This window comes from Olea europaea, unplaced genomic scaffold (genome assembly GCF_002742605.1).
Source record: "Olea europaea var. sylvestris unplaced genomic scaffold, O_europaea_v1 scaffold810, whole genome shotgun sequence".
NCBI classification, from domain to species: Eukaryota; Viridiplantae; Streptophyta; class Magnoliopsida; order Lamiales; family Oleaceae; genus Olea; species Olea europaea.
Genome location: NW_019266538.1, coordinates 180,483 through 188,822, shown reverse-complemented (window position 1 = coordinate 188,822; position 8,340 = coordinate 180,483). Strand labels below are relative to the sequence as shown.

Genomic DNA, 8,340 nt, shown 5'->3' with positions numbered 1-8,340 from the left:
GATTGACCAATAATGCAGGAATTGAGATTTAATGAATTGCACTTGTTGTAATTGAATTATTGAACAAGATCACAAATAACTCAAGAACAAAATTAAAGTAAGTAAAAAAAGAACTGGCAGAAGGAACGATGTTTTATTAATTCACTACGAAAGGAGAGCACAATACAGCAAAAGACTTCTATAAAACTGATAGAGGAACCTTGTATTTATAGTATAAAATCTAGCCCTAAAAAATCCCCAAAAAAGGATAAAAAATCTAATGGAATTTAGGCTCAGTCACCCTTCTAACACTTCTTTTCCTTTTCCAAAACAACATCAACAACTGCTGCGTTCCTTCATCTCGTTATGTGGCGGCATTAAACTTTTTGTTTTTCTCAATAAGCTTTTTAGGCACGTGATCACTGCGTTCTTTTTTCTTTTTTGAAGGGTGTTTCGAGTGAAATTAAGGGTTCTGAGGAGCAAAACAAAGGATCCACCAAAGACCCATTTGAGTGAGTTCACCGGAAACTTACGCATAATGAATTGGTCGGATTTCTTTTAATTAGATGTTTATAAGCATATTCTGTAATTATTTGTGATTTGTCGATGTCCATGCACACGCCTTCACTTACGAAAAATTCATTAAAAAAAATTTTTGGTTTCAATTGTATTTCATTATTCAGAAAATCAATTTTAAAATTTTTACCTAGAAAGGGATTTGATTTTGAAGGGGGTCTTTGGGCTTAAAATATCATCACCTTTTTTAAAGTAGTTGTCTGCATCAATTACAGAAATGGGCATAAAAATGGGAACAATGAACCATAGGGATTGATGAATTTAATCCTAGAAATGGGTAAATGACTAAATGTTCTCAAGGGACAACAGAAAAATGTCTTAAATGTTCACTGGAAATTCATATCAATGTCGTTATATATGTCTTGGCCCATGCCATGTATCTGGTAACAATGTACTTATCACACGTTAACTATTTTTTATTTTTTTTAGTTTTATTTTTGTGAGACTTGTGAATTACGGGATCTAGCACCTTACTTTGCTGTTTACAGTGAAAAAAATGCAAGTGCAAAAATGTGGCAAAGCATCTGTAGTTATTGAAAATGAAGCATAACAGATGTTACTGAATGGGAAATTGGGAATCCCATATCTACACAAATGAATTTGCTTTCGTTGGCCTGTGGCATGCACAGGACACGAAGTTGTAATGCGGTAGTCATCAGGCAATAGTATGAAAAAACTGTCTTCATAAGAACTTCCAATATGAAAGTTGTATTGCTGTGGTTAATATGTCCATTTGTTTCATCAGCTACTGGGCTAGTCAGAAATTTAGTTTCGAGGCATACTAGCCGTCCCTGTGTAAAAATTGTAATACCTATGTTGTTTCAAGAAGATGAGGACATATGAAAATTTTTCTTTCTTACAAATATCATACCAACACAAATGTTGAAATGAAAAAAGGAGAGGATGATTCAAAATCGTATTATTCTAGGTAGTCCAAGGCAAGTACAAAAGACTATATGTACTCATAAGGCTTGATAGGAAATCCAAACTTTTGTGTTTCACCAACCATATAGTAATTTTCATTTTCTCTAGGATTCTCATTTGTTGCTGCAAAATTTAATGTGCAGCCATTTTTAGTTCATGTCACTTAATTCTTGTGTGGAATTATTTAATTATCTTCCTCTTGTTTGTATAGGGACATGGATGACAAGGAACAAATTGATAAATTCCAGAAGTACGAGGCTGATTATAAACGTTACTTGATGTCAAAGTACTTCTCAGATAAAACTATCTTTGGAGGTCAATACCTTTCCCTGGATATAACAAGCAATAAACTGTGTTCACAAGTCTGAAAATATGGATTGAACTGTCACACTACAGGAAATTTAAGAATCTCAGTCACAATCTGCACTCTGTATGTGTTCCCCAAATAGAATATTACAGGCCAACACCTATTCTCAAATTCCATATTAACTAGACTGAGAAATGGTTTACACATTCTTGGATAGCACTAAAGTTATGTTGTCTACCTTGTTTTTCCTATCTTTCGTATGATTGCTGGAAATCTCAAGCTAGTGTGTTCATTATGGTTATTGTCTTATTGTTAAAAAATTTTGCCATTGTTGCAGGCAATATATTTGATGTGAAGATGAATATAGATGGCCAGACCATAACAGCAAGCAGGTACGAAGGAGTCGATTATTTTCAGAAAACTATGTTACTGTTTTTATATGCCGTGCAACAGCTAAGTTTGTCGCTTGCTTTCAAGGATGCCTCCATACCAGTCTTACTTAGATCCAGCAAATTTTGATGAACTGAACAGCAAAGGTTCCTCTGCTGCAGCAACAGAAACCCCAACAACTAGTACTTCAAATGGGAAGCCTTCAACAAACACAAGTGGGAACTCTTAGACGTCTGTCCTCGAATCCATTTTAAGTATTTGTATGTGAAAATGAATAGCAAATGGTGAAGACTAAATTTTTTACCGTGCTGTTTTCTGAAATATGACCCTGTTGAGTGTCTTATTGAGTTATCTTTGCTGTTATGCTGCTAAGCATTTGTAAATACAATTTTTGAACTCGTACAGTATTAGGCTTCTATGGAGATTTTAATATATATGTACAGTGCTTACAATGTAAAAAGGTCTCGTAATACAATTTTATCGACGGAAAGCATTCTTGAAAGCCATGTGACACAAGTAAGCAAATTATTTCTTTCATGCAAATGAACATATCTTGAATAAAAAAATACGGTAAAAGGAATAATGGTTCCCTACCATAGCAAAAATATAAACTTGTACAGAACAAATCATCCTCGAAAGGGAGAGGCTACTTTTAACATTTTTCACTAAACACCAAAAGGACTGTCAAAAGTTTGGATAATCTGTAAGGATGGACAAAACATAATCCGAATTCTTGCTGCTTCAATTAAGGTATTGAGAAACATGTGAAAAACCCCACAGCTGCAAAGACAAGAAAAGGAAGGTAAAATTCTGTGAACGTTCAGAATAAAACGATCACTTTCAAGAACAAAGAACCTTGCAAACTACATTAATGGTTCGTTCAGCATTGACCAGTATTAAAGAATAGAAAGAAACTTAAGTGTGTTCTAAACATGCTCTAAAAGTTCGATCTTTGCAGATGACCATTATGTATTTTCATTTTTCTGGTAAAGCAGTTTTCAAATATTGCAATAAAAGTCCAGATACATTTCTGTCATAAAAAAACTCTTTAAAGCTAGGGAATCAATAATTGGAAATGCAGGCTATTAATAGAGTCGCAACACAGAGAAAACCAGCTTCTTGGGTACAAATACAATAACAGCGTTCTGGGCAGGGGGAAGGGGTAGAAGAAAAAGTCTTGCTGGTGCAACAACCCAACAAGTTGAGCTCGTTTGGCTAAGCTTCAAAAAAGTAAAGTATATTTTTTGGAAAGTTTTAGACCTGAAAAAACCAAAACAAAGAGTAACTTCTGAAAAATTTCAATCTTGTTTGGCAAAATTAGCCAAAAATGACCAGCCCTCAAAGTGATTTTTCTGTGAGAAACTACACATCACGAACTATATATTATCGATGTTTTGCATATTACTAAGCTGGGTGGATAAGAAGAATAATTTTCTTAGCACCCGTTTGGCCCCCAATAACTTCCATTCCATTACATTTCATTTTATTTTTCTCTCCCCTATTTTTAACCACACAATCTGTCATAAAATAATATTACACGTAAATTGAAAACTTTTCCATCTTTTTCAACCTCTCATTTTTCAAAAAAATATTATTCCACCCATTTTCATTTCCACAAAATGGGGGCCAAACGGTAATGAAATTGATGACGGGGAGTAAAAAATCATTACCTCAACATTCTTTATTTCAAACTCTTGATCATGAGCCAAACACAAGTTCCCAAATGTTTCGCACGGACCACTGGATCCAGATAACCTTCATAGAATAACAAGTAATGAGGTCAGGAAATTTACGTTCTTTACAGGTAACATTAACAAATATGCTTGACAAAGGACTTACAGATCTTCATTCAGGCATAAAGCAAAGTTTGCACCCCCTCCAAGTGCAATCAAGTCATTCAAGCACAAGTAAAAATATCTGTTGGCACCTGTTCAAGTAAAAAATGTAAAAGAGAGAGTTTTCAATCAAAACATAAAATGTACAATCTCTCTCTCTCTCTCTCTCTCTCTCTCTCTCTCTCTCTCCAAGGAATATCAGTGAACTTTTTGCATGTAAACGTTCGAGCATAATTGTAATTAAAATTGTGATTAGACGAACTTCATCACCTCTTCTCTCATTTTCACCTTGCAAGTAGAATACAGAGACTCTTCATCATTGAATAACTCAAATTTTCAGAAATGCGTCCCTCTTTTATTTAACAACAAAGACAAAAGCTGAAGGAAAACAAATTTTTGAAAAAGAGCTTAGATAAAGGTGAGAGCAACAACGGCAACTTTTCGCAGGCTTTAAATAAATCCCTAGTTGTCTGAAAATAAAAGGAATGCCTTTTTCCTTTCTCTTGCAATGATGAGGACATAATTACTTATTCAGTGAATAATTCAACTTTGAAACCAAATCAACCAACCAAAAAATGGAAAAAGAAAAAGAAAAATATGGAACATAAATTTGTCCTTCATCAACCTTAAAGAAGTTATCATTCAAAAACTTTTACTTACCAACTTTACGCTTACTTTTATCAAACTCATTAACTAAATCAAATGAAGTTTATATTAACTGTACTTAAAATCACAAGCTAAAACAGCTTGTCAGTTAGTTACTCATAACAGTAGCATATAGAAGCCTATTTTTATAAACAACATTCCTTTAATAGTAGAACAGGAATCATGACTAAGAATCAAAGACACGTATCAAAATCAGTGATTTTTACTAAAACTAAGGTATCGTACCTTTTTGCTTACTACTTGAGTGAGCTACATGCATATTAAGAAACCTATATTGTTGTATCTATAAACCAGTTAGCTAGTCATGATGGTCTACCAAACATAAATGTGAAAAATCTTATTAATTTGAATTTTCACCTATATGTTTGTTAGAGCAACAAGAGTAGCTAACTGGTTTATTATACGGCAATATAGTTTTTGCAATAAGTATTTAGCTCATTCAAGTAGTAAGCAAAACAATGCAATATCTTATTTTTAGTAAATATCATTGATTATGATGTGTTTCTGATTCCTAGTTATGATTCCCGTTGTACATTTTAAGAATTCTCTTTAGTAACAGTAGGCTTCAAGAAAATCTCGAGGGTGAAAAACCTACCAAAAGCCTGTCTGTTTTGCAAGAGGCTTGACATTTTCCTAAAAGACCTGCCGATATATATATAAGGTCCATAGTTTCTGCTCAGTACGTGAGTGATGTTGCAAAACACTACACTATATATAGTAGTGTTGCAAAACACTACATATTTTTTTCTTATTTTTTATTTTTTCCTTTTAATAGGATCAAAAGGAGCTGTTTTTCCTCCCAGATACAGTATGAAACCATTTCATCAAAAAAGTTAATTCAGAACCCATTTCAATCCAAAAAGAAATTACTAAAAAGAAGATTTACATTACCCAGACAAGGAGTTAAAATTCAGAAAATGTAAAACGCCAGCTGATCTTGTTTTATCAAGTCTATTAGCATTGTCAAACGAAATCAAATTGTAAACTCAATTAACATCATAAGCTAAAAAAATTTCTCAAGCATTCACGGAATTTAACTTATTTACATATACATTGTATCCAAAACTCAAACCCACAATTTTTTATTCACAGATCAGACACAAGAAACAATTTTAATTAATAAAAAATCATAAAAATCTCACAATCAATTCAAACATTGGATTCAATCAAATATTCACATGATTCTGAAGACCCACAAAAGGAAAGAGGGTACCTCGGGTTCTTGATCTGGCGTTTGAGATGATGGGGAGTCCGAAAAAAATCTTGATAGCCACAAAAGGAAAGAGGGTACCTCGGGTTCTTGATCTGGCGTTTGAGATGATGGGGAGTCCGAAAAAAATCTTGATAGTGTTTCCGAAACTCTCTCTTTTATTGCATGCATTTTTTTGGTTTCTAATTTCTAAATGACCAAAATCTGAACGAAAAATGATGAAATTCAGAATCCACCCAGATTTAGATTTTCAGTATACATGTGCCGTGTAGGTATAATTGTACCGGAGAGGAAAAAAGTTGATGTGGAAAGGTGGGGCGGGGGAAAGAGAGAGACAGGTGTGAAAGAGCACATACTGTTTCCATTATAGAAAGGGCGCAAATTTGGGGAGGGAAACATTGCTTATTTTGGTTTCCAATTCATTCACCAATTCTACGGGTCTTACGTTAGGAATCAAGAATGTATTCTTCAAATCAAATATTTTTCAATTCAATTTTTGTTGCTATAAATATATTATTTTTATTTTTGTTGACCACCAAATATGTATGATCTAGGTGTTCCCAATGTGAAGTAAATGGACAATGTTTTGGTTGGAATATTTAGTTGTTAATCTATTTCCTTCAAATGCCCACTTATAGATTTGACCAGATTACTTTTTGACGATGATGACAACATTTAAGTAAAAAGAAGGAGAAGAAGAAATTTTAAAAAATCATAATACCTATTTTGTTGAGAATTTTATGTCAATTTCCTTTATTTTTATTTACCCACGTGATCTTTTGTTATTCAAGAGAATATTAACAAACAAGAAAAATAAAGAATATAACGCACAAATAAAATAGACCGTTAAAGCTTTTCATTGTATGAAAATTGTTACAACCATATAAAATTTTACTCTCCAACTCAATCCTCAAATATTACAAAGAAAAAATAAACTCGAACTTTACCTCACCTATTTTTCTACCCAATGTACTAAATGTTTCAAAATACTAAACTCACAATATTTTTCTTTCAGATCAATTCTCTGGCCACACCCAAAATAGTGAAATAATCTACTATTTATAGGATCAATAAACAAGTAGAAGAGTTTAATTTAAATTCAATCAAGACTCCTTTAACTCAACAATGATTCTTTTATATGTAAGACTCCAAAATCTGTTGTAAATTGGAGGCTATATTCTGCAAAGATTCTGCTCTCAACTTTAATTATAAGTCTTCCATACAATAACTACATTTTATTATTTGCAATAGAAATTCTCCAATTTTTTACTTATGAGGCAACTACCCAACAATCTCCATATTGCCGAAAATGAATCAAATTTTTGTCATCTCTTTTATAACTTTTAGTCACGATACTTGGAAAAAACGAGTAAGCCTTTGACATACTTTAACGGTCTCATACTCTACCGTATGAGTATAATCATTTAGAATTATCCACGAACTCTGAGCATTTCGTTGGCTACATGTCGAAAAAACCCTGTTGATAGTTATAGTGCAACTCTCCCACCGACTTTTCTAGAGAGCTCATCAACCATCGACATCACAACACCAACACATACCTACACACTCTGTATCAAATGTTAGTCTATGCTATGTACCGATATGCTGACCTACGCCAATAAGAACACATACTTTATCATGGCAACATGCTATGAGGATGTTCCCACCTTATTTTAAAGTACCACATCCGCGTCCTCCTCCGTCAGGAGAGACGCATTATCCGACCCCAAGCAGTTAGTCGACCTCGCTCCACCTTTTGGACAATTTCTCTTCATGTGGTCAGTCTAACCGTAGTTCCAACAAGTTATTTTCTTCATCATAAAGTTGCCTTTCTTTCTTTTTTAGTCACAAGCACCACATTGTTAGATGGAGTATTTTGTCCTCCTAATCTTCTTTTTTCTAAGATCAAGTTGATTATCATTTCTACGAAACTCACAGTCTCCTTCTCATACATTAAAATTGGCTTGGTATGTTCATAGGTAGATGGAAGAGAGCAAATGAGCATAGTACCTTATCCTCATCATCTATCTTCACTACAATAGCCTTCGGTTCTGAAACAGTCTCATTGAGAATACTCAGATGGTATGAGATTTTCGTACCTGCCTCCATTCATAATGAATGAAATTGTTCCTTCAGGTACAACTGATTTGAGAGGCTTTTCGTTTGATATAGCTCTTCTAACTTCTCCTATAGTTCCTTTGTAGCAGATATTCTTTGAATATTTGCAAGAACCTTTTTTGCCAGACAGAGACGTATCATGCTTGCAACCATCGAATTCAATTCTTTATAATCATCATCGCTCATACTGAATTCAACTTCCTTGCCAGAACTCTTGATTGGTTTTCCTTTCAAAACCTTGTGCGGACAGTCCAGCTTGAATCAATAAATCCCTAACTTGTACTTGCCATAAGCAAAATTGAATCTCCCATCGAATTTCTCCATGTCATATTTCA

The 8,340-nt window shown here is 33.7% G+C and overlaps 1 long non-coding RNA gene across 1 annotated transcript; it reads right to left on the bottom strand.

Moving 5' to 3' along the window:
• Positions 1-2,704: 2,704 nt before the first annotated feature.
• LOC111391665 lies at positions 2,705-4,115 on the bottom strand. The gene is made up of 3 exons (XR_002702147.1): positions 4,016-4,115; positions 3,847-3,931; positions 2,705-2,956 (listed from the first exon to the last, which is right to left on the bottom strand). It is a non-coding gene; the product is annotated as an uncharacterized LOC111391665 (long non-coding RNA).
• Positions 4,116-8,340: the final 4,225 nt, after the last annotated feature.